This window comes from Sapajus apella, unplaced genomic scaffold (genome assembly GCF_009761245.1).
Source record: "Sapajus apella isolate SASKATOON/1434 unplaced genomic scaffold, GSC_monkey_1.0 scaffold19, whole genome shotgun sequence".
Taxonomy (NCBI): Eukaryota; Metazoa; Chordata; class Mammalia; order Primates; family Cebidae; genus Sapajus; species Sapajus apella.
Window position 1 is genome coordinate 18,514,740 of NW_022436959.1, and position 16,132 is coordinate 18,530,871.

Genomic DNA, 16,132 nt, shown 5'->3' on the forward strand with positions numbered 1-16,132 from the left:
ATTGTCCAATGGATTCCAGGACATCCATTCCGCAATAAAGAAGGGCAGAAATAGTAGAGTCCTGCTTTGGGAAAGGTGAAAGGAGAGCAGGAGAAGATCAGAGGCCTGCCCCTGAGGCCTAACACACCCAATATTATATTACTTTTAATGACATTATGTTTAACGGCAAAAACCACCATTACTTTTGCACCAACCTAATAATAAAAAAAATTGTAGCAAAAACTGTGGGAGTTATGAGCTTCCAGCCATTACATGCTGGTATTTAGGTATGTCACTTAAATAAAAATACTTTAAAATATATTAGGGCTCAAAAATTTATTTTCAATGCACCTTTTCTGAGTAATTTACTTGACAATGTACTTTTGCAAAGCAAGAAAGCATATTAAAGAAAGACGGAGGCATGGGACATCATAGAAGAATGAAGAAGATCCACTGGTGATTTGCACACACACTGCTTTGCTAGAAAACATGTGACTGAAGCAATAATAATAGCATATATGCTTTGTGATCCTCACCTACCAGTGGTGATTCTGTCATGTTCTTCTTGAAGAAAATCCCTCTTCCTTCTTCCCTGTGTGTCTCCACCCCTGGTGAAACCCATGCTAGTGAGAATAAACTGAATTTATAAAAATAAAAAGAGTATTACCACAAATAGAGATATTGATCATGTGTCTAGATACTAAACATAGTAAGCAGAGAAGAATTCCATTTTAAATTTCTTTCCATGAGATTTGGAACAATTGATTCTGATTCTGAACTTCCTTAGTTAGAATCAGATTTCTGGAACTATTTCATCTCTAGTCAATGGCCAAACAATTGGTTGCACTGACATTGAGTCAAGTGTTGTCCTTAAGTTGAACCAAACTAGTAATTTCCCATGACTCACCCGAGCATGTGCTGAGTGCACGATATAAGATGCTACCCACTCATTTGACATGCTCAGTTGCAAGAACAGAGCTCCCATAGGAGCAGAACTCTGGCTTGGTTCCACGGCCTGCAATTCAAAATTATAAAGCAAATTTCCCAACATCTTAACCTATAAAGTTACTCCACAATATTTTTATATTCATTTAGAAGTAATTTATTGAGTCCCTGTCATAAGGGAAGCACTGGGATGGTGCTGGGATTCAAAGATGCAAATATGTTGTAACTCTGCCTTCAAAAAGGTCATAGGTTACAAGGCAGGCAGATGGAACACAAACCCAGGCACACACAGTGTACTGAGGGACAGAGGAGAGTGGGCAACCAACAAGGAAGAAATAATGTGAAGAAAATCCACCAGAGAGGACGTGTAAAGTGAGTTAGGACACCAGTTATAGGCTAGGATTCACAGCAAAGTCCCTGATCTCTTGCCTTCATGGAGTTTACATTCTAACAGAGGAGAAAGACACTATGTAAACAAACAAGTAAGCATGTAATAAGAACTAAAATGAAAAACAAATTGTACAGAAAGTCATGGGGGTGGTGCACATTCAGACCGGGGTACCCAGAGAAGGCTGCTCTGAGGTGGACATATCCCTGAAGTGGGAGGGTCTTCCACATATTCAGGGCATCAAAAGAATGTCACCATGTCTCACACAAAGTGAATGACAGATGGTTGGAAATGGAAACAGAAAGGTGGCATAAAGCCAGTTCATGTAGCGTATCGTAGGCCATTGTAAGGACATTGGATTTTATTCTGAGCAAGAGTAGAAACTCAAAAGTTTAGAAAGCAGTTACATGATCTCATTTATGTCACCTCTGAGACAGCAGATTCTGATCCCCTATATAATTTATAATGGCATATTATAATCATACAAATGTAAATTACAGGTGAAAATCCGAGCCTACATTTTTCTTTATAGTCTAATTGCATGTCATTGCATGAAAGCGTCTGATTATAAAATTATACCTTTTCAAATGGTACAAGAACTTTTATTTCTTTTAGGTTTCTCTGGCAAAAACAAAAATGCACATTATAGACTGCATATTTTTCCATCCATTCACCTATGTTTGTGCATGAAGTACAAGGTGAAGATGCTTCCATGCAAAGTGCTGAAGGCAGCATATCAAAAAACAGTTTACACAGATTTCAGGCAGCTGTTGTGGCTGCTGGTGCTGCAGAACAGCCTATGGCAGCCTCACACACCACAGGCCCAGTAGGGTCCTTGTGGGGAGGCACTAAATGAGGTTATCACAGGCATTTGTGGGAGAGTGTCACTGCTGGGAGCTCTAAGCACACCAAGTATAATTGGTGTTCTCCTCTAGCTTCACCAGCCCAAACCTGAATATGTCCTGCTCTTCTTCCTTATCCTTCACCCTCCAACTCTTCACACCCCCAACACACACACATTGCCCCCTTCTCTCTTTTACCACCCTCCTTTATTTATTGCCTCAATTTTTCATCTTTGGCATCTCCCTCTCTTTCTCACATCCATAGCCAATCTTCCAAGGAATCCTATTGTCTATACTTTCAAAATATATCCAGAAATTTACCATATTCCCAAACTTCCACTGTTCTCATCCTGGCCTGTGTCAGCTTTATTGCTCACCTGGATCACAGCCGTGGCCTCCTAAGAGGGGCCCATCCTACTTCTTTACCCCTGTACTCTGTTCTCAAAATGGCAGCCGGCCAGCTTAACATGTATCATCATATCTTCATCATTTATCTTCTGGTGAAAGCAAATTTGGTTGTTGTGGTTGTGTTGTTATTGTTTTGTTTGTTTGTTTTAATGACCCCTAGTCTCTGGTCAGTAAAGCTTGGCCAGGACCCCATTCACAAATATGCCTGACATGCTCTGGTCAAAGGGATTTTTTTTAACAACCAAAATTTTTATTGTGGTAAAATGTACATTAACCATTTTAAGTATTGAACTATTTAAGTTCAGTGGCATTAAGTATATTCTCACAGTTGTGCAACCATTAGCACTATCCAACTCCAGAACTTTTCATCTTTAACTGAGAAACTCTGTAATGATCAAATAGTAACTAGTAACTTCCCATATCCCATTCCTCCAAGCCCCTGGCAACCATCATTCCAATTTCTGTCTCTATAAATAGAGCACTTCTAGGGAGTCAAGGGTGATAAATGATTTATTCCCAATCTTCTTAGTTTTTTTTTTTTTTTTTTTTTTTTATAATTGTGGTAAGAATCCTCAACATGAGATCCTCTCTCTAAACCAAATTTTAAGAGTATAATACAATGTTACCTGTAGGCACAATGCTGAACAACAGACCTCTAGAACTTAATCATTCTACATAACTGAAACTTTATATCCTTTGAGCAACTAATTTTCCCCTGCTCCCAGCCCCTGACACCATTGCACTCATTGCTTCTATGAGTTTGACTATTTTAGATACCTTATATAACTGAAATCATGTAGTATTTATCCTAATGCTGCCTTATTTCACTTAGCTTAATATCCTCCGGTTTCATCGATGTTGTCACCAGTGGCAGGATCCCTTCATTTATAAGGCTGATTAATAGGCTATTTTGTCTATACACCATATTTTCTGTATCCATTCATCCATCCAGGAACAGTTAAGTTGTTTAATATGGGGAAGTTGGAACACTTGTATACTGTTGACGAGAATGTAAAATGGTGCAATTACTATGTAAAACAGTGCAAGCTTTCTAAAAAATATATATAATATAAATGTCATGTGATCCAGCAATCCCACTTCTGGATGTTTATCCAAAAATATTGAAATCGGAATCTCAAAGAGATATTTGTGCTCCCTTGTTCACTGTAGCAGCATTCACAGTGGCCATGAGGATTTCACACTGGCTGTTCCCTTTGTCTGAATGATCTATTCCAGAGGACTAACTCCCTTGCCTCATTCAAATCTTTACTCATCATCTACTCATTAAGACCTTCCCCTGACAACCCTTCACATACCTACCCCACCTCTGTCACTCCTAACTCTTATCTTCTCCTTTATTCCCTCCATAACCCTTATGTTCCAAAGTCTTACATGATTTACTTATATATTATGTTCCATGTTTATTTTTTCATTGCATCTTCCCACTAAATGCAAGCTCCCACTAAATGCAAGCTCCCACTAAATGCTTCCCACTAAATGCAAGAAATGTTTGTCTTTTTGTTCACAGATATATTCTGGGGACCTAAAGGAGTGTCTAAACAGGGGTACCCAATCTTTTGGCTTCCCTGGGCCACACTGGAAGATGAAGAATTGCCTTGGACCACACATAAAATACACTAACGATAGCTGATGAACTAAAAAACAAAATCACAAAAAAATCATAATGTTTTAGAAAAGTTTACAAATTGGTGTTGGGACACATTCAAAGCCATCCCAGGCTATGTTCAATGCCATCCTGGGCCCCGTGCAGCCCATGGGCTGAACAAGCTAAAGTCTAGCACATGGTGCACACTCAGTAAATAGTTGTTGAATGTTATACTCAGTGATGCCCTCTGGTTTTTTGTGATTGCAGATCAGGTTTTCTTGGTGCCTCACTCTTCCTCAGCCTCTGCACATTTCAAAAATGTATGTAAAATACCTCTTTTAGTGCAAGGACATTCACATATCTACTGTGGCTTCACTGTCTATGAGTTGTACTTTACATGTGAACATCAGAAAATCATACTTTCCTGTCCAGCTGGTTATAAATCTCTCCAGACACAAAAGCAGAATGGCGATGATAATTCCAAGAATATGCAAATGTTCATTTAATTCATTTTTAATCTAGAAATTATACAACTATAATGAGGAGAAAAGGGAAAAAATGGGCTAAAACACTTTCACACCTTCAGAAAGTGTGACATATATATGATATGGCTGATATGGCTTCTATTTCTTTTATGTTTTGCTTATTGCAGTCTCCTTAATCTACATAACTTTTCCCTTTCTGTCTCCATAATTTTACTCAAAATCAATTTCCTCTTATCTTGCCTTATTTTTATTCATTGATTTTAGATACATTTCTAAGCTAGTTTTTGGTTTTTGTATTTGTACAAATTAATTATCAAAATGGGAACTCTGACAGTATAAAGGAAAACATTATTCTCTAACAATCTTGTTTTGGTGAGCACTGGAACACTGTATGAGCCAGATGGAGAGGGGGAAAGGTGAGGTTTCTCCAAAAGTCTTCAAAAACGGAATAATATTCCGCAATGATTTCTACTGTGTGCCATCCCATAATTGAACTATCTGGCTTCGGTGTGCAATTGTAGGGGGTTAGAAAAATCACTTGACTCCAACTCAAGATACTCAATTTCTGTTCTTGGAACTGCCTCCGCTTAGGTAACCTTACTAAATTATCTTAGTTTCAACTATTAAATGGGACTGGAGGGATTCATTTAGATCAACTCAAAAGTCATATGAAACTCTATTATTCTATTTTTTTTAATGTCCCAGATCTAGTACACCAAACGGACACGTTTTTCTCCTTCATATTCTCTTTCTCTTGCATTTGATAAGAAAAATTGTTGTCTGAAACTCAGCGTCCTTGCTGATCAAAGTCTTTGCCTACATACCCACTGATTTGCCCCTGTCCTTTCATATCAGTTCTGAAGTGTGTCTTTCCTTTCCTGATGCTAGACCCTAGAGTAGAGAGCAAACTATTTCACTACAAGAACAAAGTTTGTATAAGCAATATTTTGGGGGCAGAATTATCACTTCTAAAGAGATTGGAGCTCTAAATGTGACATTGTGAGTCCATATCATTTCACTACATCAAAACAGCAACCTAAATATAGTACTCTGTGTTTTTAAATGAATCACTGATGAAAATAAGGAACCTATATACAAATAGCACATATATATCATAACACAATATAACTAGGAATACGTATGCATGTGTGCATTCATATATATTCCTATTCCATTAGTTTTAAATATGACATTTAGCAAGTTTATAATGCTTTAGTGCTTAAGAAGCAAATGCTAATTTTAAATGCTATGCTTTTTAAAAATAATGAATACTTGAAGGTAATGAGGGACTTTCCTTGCCTAAGATGTGTCATGTAGCCAGCAACATTTCTGACTAATTCTGAGATATTGCCCAATGTGTCTCTGAGCTAAGAAATGAGAGAGAATTTTTTTCTCAACAGTATCTCTTCCTGACTTTGGGACATTGTCAGTGGTATAGTATTAGTATATTTCTATTATTATATTTTGAATGCCTCTGAATACAGAACTATGCTGCCTCCTTAGGCAAAGTCCTATATTCAAGCATAGCAAGCTGGGCAAAATGTTAAGATTGCTAGTCTGTCAAAACAGACAAACTGATTCTTATCCAATTATCATATATAAAACAATGACAATAGAATTAACAGGTTTTGCTTCTGTTAAACTCTGTACTGAAATCTAATCTAGAAAGACCAATGACAAAATGTTGAGACATGCTTAATTTGGAGTTGCTAGAATTTATTAAGAGTTACTATTAAACTGTACTGAAGTAAATATCCTTTTGCTGAGAAATGTAGAATGTAATGTATATATGTCCATTCCCAGTCATTATTGTATGACAGCATAGAAATACCCTGAATTTTAATATGCCAGAAATGTGTCTTTAAGTTTACAACAGTGGTTCTCAAGAAATATTTTATTATGATTTCAAATGTGAGTCCAGTAACATAAAGGGACTCTTACGTATTTAGTTTCATAAGCATTACTAAATCAGTCCTTCCATATCTGTAAAGACTAGAGATGGAAAGGAACAGTAGTCCAGCCTTTGCTCTGCTACTACCCAATTAACAAAGACCACATCCTAGAAAACCAATGCTCAGCTACAGGGGTGTGGGGAGTAGGCAAGGGTCTTTGCTAACATAATGCATTGTAACTACTGATTCTTTTTGAACCCCTTCAAAATTGCCTGTCACTGCTCAATAAAATACACTCTTCCTTATAGTTCCAGTGGGTGCCTACAAGGATGTCAGCTCCACAACAGATTTGACTTTTAGTTTTATATTATGCCTACCTTATTACTCTTTCCTACCTACCTTCCTTCCTTTTTTCTTCCTTCCTTTTCTTCCTTCCATTTTTCTTTCCTTCATTTCCTTCTAATTTTATCTTCCTTTAGCCCAATTTATTCTTAAAGGGCATGAAAAGAATTTAAGAAATTGAGAAAATATTTACACAAGTCAGAACAAAGTATTAAACTTTGTTTCCTTATATTAAGACAAATTGGATATAACCAAGGAAGAAAGTATGTTCAAAGAAGAACAATCCACTTGATTTAGGCAAAAGGCAGACCAAGCCCCTGCAACATATATCTTTTCAAATTTCTACAGCAACCTGGTGGTTGTAAAACATTGCCATAATGAACAGAAAATAGAACACAAATGACAGCAAAATGTTCCTATAACTCACATAGCAGAGAAGTTTTAGAAAATTCGGAAAGGCTGATTATTTTTTTTTTTTTTCAGATGGGCTCATAGCAGGAAAAATGTCTACAAAAGTCATTAGTGAATTTCCCCTCCAGAGGGACAATAAGATGCTGGTGACACGTGCACTTTGGAAACTTAATTATGTGCCCATTTTTTGTTATTACTTTCTTTATCCAAAAAATCCCTGAAGAGATTATACTTCCATCAAATCAGTCATAGGGATTTCTCTCTTTTCGGTGGGGTGCAATATGGAGATTAGTACACATATTGCATTTCCCATTACCCTATGACCAGCATATTCTTTTTGCAAAGTTTCAAATTAGCCTCTCTTTAGTCTTTGCACAAGTGATTGCATTCCATAAAATATTATTACATAAAGCCAAAAGACCTTGGCTAAAGTTTAAACTCAGTATTCCAATAAAATCATATGTATTTCTCTCTCTCTTTCTCTCACATATATATGTGAGAGTGTTAGCCTTTATGTTTTTTCTCAAGAGGAGAGAAAAAGAAGCTTTGTAGGCATAAAAAGAAGGAAAAAGAAAGGTCAAACATTACTGTAAGTAAATGTTCTGTGGTTTATAGAATTCACAAAACAAATTACAGCATGACATCCTTTTCAAGGAACTGTTTGTGTCTTTGGAAAAAGTGTGTATTATTTTTGGTGAACTCTACCTTTTGATGTGGCCTTTCTGAGGAAGGCAGCATCATCAAGTTTTTTTTTTTTTTTTTTTTTTTTTTAATTGCGTAACAATGTGAGATGAACAAGACAAAAGGCAAGCTCATTTAGTAACACATTTTTCTTGTTCCCTGAGGCATAGCCAGAAAGAGACTGAGAAGGAAGATAGAACTTGGGGCCTGAACCCAGTTCGGAAGTGCAGAGTCAGGCTGTCTTCTCAATCAGGAGACCAGCCCAAGATCAAGGGGTGTTACTTGTATTCATATCTAAAATAACAGGAGAGTAGGATTAATTCCAAAACTAAAAAAATTGTTTAATTATGTTGGAAGCAAGCAAACTCTTTTCTTCTAGCAATAACAATAAAATTATCAGCCTTTTTGACAATGTACTATGTACCAGGCATGACATTAAGAAGTTTAGACATTCCTTCTAATGCTGCAGTGCTCACAATATACGTGAAATTATGTATTTTGGTCTCAATTATAGATAATAGCACTAAGATTAATGAAGGTAAGAGAGTCAGTCAAGTTGTTTCAGCAAATAACTGATAGAATTGGTATTCAAACTCAGATCTGTCTGAATCCAAAGATCATGCTCTCAGAAACTTGACAATTTCACCACGTTTTAACTGCATTTTTGGATTAAAAAAAATCAGTGTTTCTAAATGGTCTGATTCTATGAGGTAATTAAGGCATATCATATGCATGGAAGTAATCACTTCAGTGTTTCTGTGAAACACTGAAAGGAAGTAGGTATGCTACTCCCATTTAGCAGGAGATCAGGAGATGGCAGAAATGAGACACTGCTATCAGTATCTATTCAGCAGCAACTTATTTCCAGGTACAATTACAACTGCAATGTTCATTCCTCCAAGTATGAACTTTCCATGGTGACATGATAGAGTAGTTTTATTAGTCACGACAAAAATATATGCTGATTAGTTAGACTATGGATCGTCACTTGGATCAGCATGAAAGCAATTTCTGAGTAAAGTACATTCAAACATTCTAGATAGGAAATAATAAAACAAGCTGATTTGGTTATTTTGGTGTCCCCCACCTAAATTTCATCTTGAATTGTAGTTCTCATAATCCTCACTTGTCATGGGAAGGATTAGGTGGAGATCACTGAATAAAGGGGGCAGTTTCCCCTATCCTGTGCCTGTGACAGTGAGTTATCATTAGATCTGATGGTTTTATAAAGGACTTCCCCCTTTGCTGGACACTCATTCTCCCTCCTGCTGCCCTGTGAAGAGGTGCCTCCCACCATGATTCTAAGTTTCCTGAAGCTTCTCTAGCCATGCACAACATGCAGCCATGTGAGTGAATTAAACCTCTTTCCTTTATAAACTACCCAGTCTTGGGTATTTCATCACAGCAGTGTAAGTATGGAGTAATACACTGGTTATCCATTTTTTTCAAATATACAGCTGTCTGGCTCCACATGCTAGCTTTCTAACTGATTATTTATATTTTTTGAAAAGAGGATGTTATGGGGGTATGTGGACATTGCTATCATGATACTGTGGCATGCTAAATGAACCATTAAACTGCTGGCAGAATCCGAGACTTCAATGGATAAAATGCTTGAAAACTAATTTTCTTTTGTGCATGTGTATTTGTTTTACACTAAATAATACTCATGTACAGCAGTACTACACCCTCATATTAAAAATATTTGGGTTGTTTTTAAAAATCTTTTCAATGGCAGATATTACATAAATATATTCAAATTGGTTTGTATATGTCATATTCCCATTTGAAAACAAAAAAGTTGAAGCTGACTTTCTCAAATTTGTCTTATACATAGATTTTTTCATTTACTAATTTCTTCCTGGAGTATTCATTGAACGTCTACATCGAATCTCAGTGTTAAGGTGCCAAGTGATAGATTTCATACTGTCAGGACAGATTGCTATGATCCCTATTCTTAACAAGTTCAGGTGGCATGGATGAAGCAGCTCTATAAACAAATTTCTTCCAGTTCAAAGGCATATATTCATTAATACAGATTCTGAATTTTTTTCTCCCCGTCAATAATTACTCTAAAAAAGCTATAAATGTAGACATAGAAAATGAACTTATTAGTATTCTAGAGAACAGAGACAAGGTTTTATAGCTAAAATGATACTTTAAATGGCTGTTTAAACAGTGGCTTAGTGGCTTTGAAAGTTCTCAAACCACAACCAACAGCAAAAAAAATACATTTTACTCCACAAACCAGTACACACACACACACACACACACACACACACACACACACACACAAACACACACACACAACTAAAACATATTTTGTGAAACAATACTTAACCCTCTTTTGTCATCTATTACACTCTATTAAAAATGCCAATTGTGACCCTCTAAATTGATTTAATGAACTTTAGTGAGCTGTAACTCACAGTTAAAAAAAAAATTAAAAAAAGAGAAGCAACTATTCAATGAAAGAAAATACTTCCAGACAAAGGAAAGGGCATGTTTTAGTCATAAAATTACTAAAACCATGACACACAGAGAAAATGATAAAAATTTAAATGGAATTCAATCATTACATATATGAGAGTGAAGAGGTGAAAACTGGACTGCAGAAATCAGATAAAGAAAAAGATAAAACTGAGAAGTAGGAGAAGAATATAAGACCAGAATGTGAATAACTGCACTGTTATTTCCTTCAAAGGTACTTTATCATTTGACAACAGTAATCCAGCAGTGATCCTTAAGGTGGCAAATGAACACCAGCTTTGCTTCAGGCAAAGGCAGCAAGGTGAAGAAAACACGGGAATGCATTGAGCTGAGAGGGGAAATCACAGAGACCCAAATCAGTGTTATATTTGATTGTATTGTTCACATTCACCAAAAAAATTGTAATAGAAAGCAACTGATTAAATAAGTTATGCTAATTCCAAAGATAAATACACACAAATGTTTTTGTTTCCTGCCATTTATATCACAAACTAATAAACTGAAATTCAGGGAAGCAGCTAATGTATTTGTACATTTGTAATGTATTTGTAATATACATTCATAAGGTACATTTGTAATGTATTTGCAACATTTGTAATGCATTTGTAGGCCTCTTTTTGCTCACTCCAAGTTCAGTGTAAGAAAAATAGAGGTTCTACCTACATAATTTATAAAATCAATCACATTAACACCCTTTATGGGCAATTTCTATGCAGCAGCCATGAGTGGTAGCGAGAAAACCATGAGCTCATAGTCCCTCTGCTCATCATAGTGACCAAAACAGCAAAATAGATTTTGATTTTTAGGGATAGATTCTTATTTTAGGGATTTGATCTGCAGTTAAAATATATATATAATCAGTTACTCATAGTTTCTTGAGGGCTATGAACCTGTAGCCTGAACCTATGATGCAGTATCTCTCAGGACCAAAATATTATAAGAGCATTCTTTTCAAAACACGCATTTTAAGAGAACAGCAGGATTCAGCTCACATAAGTAAAGCCCTGCTCCAAAGATCCAACAGATGTTGGGTCTGTGTGCAAAGCAAACATCAGCCCCGCTAATGTGGTCTGTGCTGAATTCTTTGTAATTAGACATCTATCCCAGTGCAGAGTCAAGGTCATTAGAGTAAAAGCCTGTAATGCTTACAATTATTTTGCTCCTTGTGTTTCGCTGCATGAAGTCAAGGAAGACGACGGTGCACAGAAGTAAAAGAAGGAATGTTTCCATTACTGCAAAGGTCTCTTGGTATCATAAAGGCTGGGAAATAGAGACCAAGCAGTAGAAATCGGCTACCGTTTGGTTAGACAGCTTGACCTGGATTTGGCTAAGAATCCCTTCTCTCTCTTTTCTTCCCTTCTCCACCTTCTGACCTATACAAGGGAAACACTAACTGACAGAATGGCAAGCAGAAAACTAAGGGGCTAACAACCACAGACTAATTAAATTTAACATATTAAGAAGTGGCGAAACCACAGGCAGCTGAAAAGAAGTGCTCAAGTTCAGCATGGCCACCATTCCTAAACATAGTGGGTGCCATGAACTGTGAACAGTGTTCTCACAGGAAAAGCAGGAAAGGCATGCTCATGATGAAGACTTAAAGCAAAAGACTCCAGATAGAAATGAGGTGGACAGAGCTACTAACAATGAACCAGGATAAATAAAATAATAAAATAACAATTGCGCCTATTTTCTTTAAAAAGAAGAAATGTGCATTTATGTCAGGTTCACAGAGAATGGCTACTAATCAGTCAATCTTTCAAACTCTCTTCTCATTATAACAACACTATGTTAGCTCGAGATAGATCTTTAGGGGGTGTATATTAGAAAAAGTTTGCTGCATGTAATTTAGTTTAAAACAAGTCCTGAGCTGGAAGTCTTGAAACCAGCCTGTGACATTCACTGGTTGGGTAATAGAGACATGTCCTATTACTTCTCAGGCTTCAGGGTTGGCTTTTGGAGAGTAGAGTGCAGTGGGATTAAGGGATCCCTTCTAGTTAATTCTTTCTATCTCTAAAATCTGACACCAATTGCTTGGCAGCCAATTACATCCATTTTCCCCTTATATTATAAAAGCATTATTTTAAACCTTGGTGATAATAAAAATATTTAATAATAACAACCCAAGCCCTGACCAATTTATACAGGCACTAACTATGTTGCCTGCCTTGGGGGTTTAAGTACACTGTCAAAATATATAGACCATAGAAGCTATAACATCAATGACCGTGATAAAAATGCATTTTCATAAATTATAGCATTTATTGAAAATAATGTCATTTATAATTATTTTTTCCTGCTATAATAGCTCCTTACTCTCACCCATTTAAAAAATTAGCCCAATTTGATTATTTACTCTTCTATTAGATTTTTTATACTTTTCTTTATTCAGTATTTTTTTTATTTTAGCACTCCATACTAGACTAGAGTCGTTGTACTCTATCTTTATTTCCCTTTGTTTCTTTCTCTTACAGCCATTTCTATATTTTCTCGACCTTCCTACTGGCTCTTCTTTTGATTCCCCTTTCTGTCTAACTGGAAATGCTCCTCAATTATCATAAACTTATTTTTCTTTCCAGTAAGATACACCAACAGCTTCTGTATTAATTAAATGATGATTATCAACATCATTACCATCATGATCACTACCTTGGACCCCATAAGAATATCATTTATATAATATCTGTAGCCAAGATATCAAAAATAAAATTCAATTCTTCAGCTGCCAATATATGACAGCAAATAATATATCAGCTGGCAGATAGAGCTAAGCATTTGTCATAAATATGTTATAAAAGTACCTTTACCTTTCATCTTCTTGTCCTGAATATTAGCAACTATCTGTTAAGTGACATGCTTGTCAAACACATATAGGTACACTACATTAGGTACATTTCTGGTGAAATCTTCCCACACAGCAATGAACAGAAAAATAGAAGTATTATTGTATTACTTTCTTAATCTTGTCTTTAAAAAGTCTTTCAAATACAGATGACTATTTACTTACACTGGAGGAATTAAGAGTATGTCACTATGTTCCAAGCAAGTAAACTACATTTTCCTTGTCTAATTCCAGTTTTACTAAATATTACAGTCAGCTGGATAATTTACAATTAAATCAGTAGGTAAGAGAACCAGACATGTGAATTATTCCTATGTCTAATGTTTTTCACCAGATAGGTAACTTTTGAGAAAAATGCCAATCAACTAATTTTTAAAAAATATATTCATTTGACTAATTTAATTTCCTTGGAATTTAATTATATAATCATGTTGTATAGGTATAGGGAAATGTACGCTAATAAAATCTAAGAATTGAAAAGATTCTTTCTGCTGCCCTTAAATTCTATTAAAATGTCTAGTTCTATATTAGCAGAATGCTAATGACAAACAATTAAAAGCTAAACTCCCAAATTATAACACTTTCAAAGAGATACTTAAAGATGACACATGCTTAATTCCCATTAAGATAGTAAGAGGTCTAGTATTCAATTTATAAAGATGTTCTGAATATATTTTGTGAATTTGGGGATTAAATTTTCAGAAGCCAAACAAAACAATATTCTTAATTACAGAACAAATTATCTTACAACTGATGCTCATTTCTTAACCTTCTATTATATTACCGATCTTAATGGCTTTATAAAATTTTCTTTTGAGAATTGGTAAGAAATCCCTAAACTCATTTTTTCCCTAATATCCATTAACCCTACCCAGGGTCACCTACAAATGTATTCTGGTATAGACTGAAATCTTCCATTTGTTTTAATAAATATAATCATGCAAAAGTCCTGGACATATTTATTTAATATTTTTAAAGGAGAATAGGATGTCAAGGGTATTTTCTCTGTTTCATTTCATTAACATAAATAACTCTGTTTAAGATGAAACACCATACATGTGAACCACATTAAAGCAACTCTACCCCTTTGGAGGCCAACTCGGGGGCTAGCCTCAGACCACATTTTGAACACGTTCACAAACAGGTTCAGACCCTTCACACCAAACCCCAAAGAAAAGTGTGTGCTCCCCATGTAAACACTGGTTGCTCCCCCCATCCCTACTTTGATTTGTTTGGTTTGGATTGACTTCATTATTTTCCTCAATGGATCCTTTCCTCTTATAGTTTCTTCTTCTTTTTTTTTTTAATCTACCTTAACATACACTGGAAAGAAAGAGAGAGGAAGAAAAAATCTTTTACTTTGATCTCCTCAGCATGTACCCTCAGATGAAAAATGTATCCCAGTTGAATTTTTATGCCAAGATCATTCCCTGTCAGTGCAGTCTCTCTAAGAAATCTCCCCCCTTTGTAGAATTTCACTGCTTCTCTTCACCACCCAGCATAGCCATTAATTTTATCTAAGGCTCATTCATGCTGTAGTGTCCATTGTTTCACTCCAATTAATGGCCATACAAGGCATTAGGACAATATGAACCAAGGCATATTTAACATAAAGCTAATGAAGCTTAATTTTTTTTTCTTCTTCTTTCTGAGACGGAGTTTCACTCATGTTACCCAGGCTGGAGTGCAATGGCGCGATCTCGGCTCACCGCAACCACCGCCTCCTGGGTTCAGGCAATTCTCCTGCCTCAGCCTCCTGAGTAGCTGGGATTACAGGCACGCGCCACCATGCCCAGCTAATTTTTTGTATTTTTAGTAGAGACGGGGTTTCACCATGTTGACCAGGATGGTCTCTATCTCTTGACCTCGTGATCCACCCGCCTCTGCCTCCCAAAGTGCTGGGATTACAGGCTTGAGCCACCGCACCCGGCCATGAAGCTTAATTTTTAAAGTCTCTCACTCACATGGACCTTGTCCAAGTCCCTGTTAACTATGTTTAAATTTTTGCCTTTGTATTATTTCTTTGAAAGAGAGTTCCTGTAACTGTAAAAAAATTAACACCCACAAATCGGGGCCAGCCTCAGAATAGGAATGATAGTAGGCCTGTGTTATCTGTAATCATCCTTATACTCTCCTGACTCTAATTGTGCTCAGGTTCCTGGACATGCCAGGGGGACACTGGGCTACTCACAAGGCTTGAGTTAACAGCCTTTTCCCTTATCTGTGTTCTCCTAGTGCATGGTCAGTATTTCAGGCTTTGCTCATTCTCTGATTGTCTTATAGTAATTTTTCCTCCCAACCATGACTGTTGTATACTTCTGTGTTTTTCTTCACAGCAACTAGCTCACAGATAAGTACATGGTAGAAAGTTAGCCACTTTTAAGGCAGCTTTATGCACACGCATACTCATGAAAGATACCTCAAAGCACCAAAGGCTAAACTGAGACACTGATCAAGCAGCCAGAATAGAGGTATACCCTTTCTGCACCCCTCAGCAGCCATGTTAGAAGGGCTGTCTCTGAGGACAAGTTTCCAACAAACCTTGTTTCCTAAGGTATTTATTTTCCACACAGGCAGCTACCTGCCTGCAAGGAGGGAAGACGCATTGCTGAGTAGCTGCTCCTGTATTTTTTAAAATGAAGAAAATCTAATGAATCTAAACATTCAGGAAACCAACTTTGATTGGACGTTTCCATAAAAGAAATAAAATGAAAAATAATTTGCTTTCATAAATGCAGTTTACAAAACAGGTATAATTAGACATTTGGTGTGAATGGAATTTTAAAAAGTAGATTGGATGATATAAATCACTAAAACAACT

General features: G+C 36.3%; 1 protein-coding gene across 1 annotated transcript in view; it reads right to left on the reverse strand.

Annotated features, from left to right (window-relative positions):
• Nucleotides 1-16,132, reverse strand: part of HDAC9 (histone deacetylase 9) — an 898,499-nt gene that overhangs the window by 134,081 nt on the left and 748,286 nt on the right. The window lies entirely within an intron of this gene.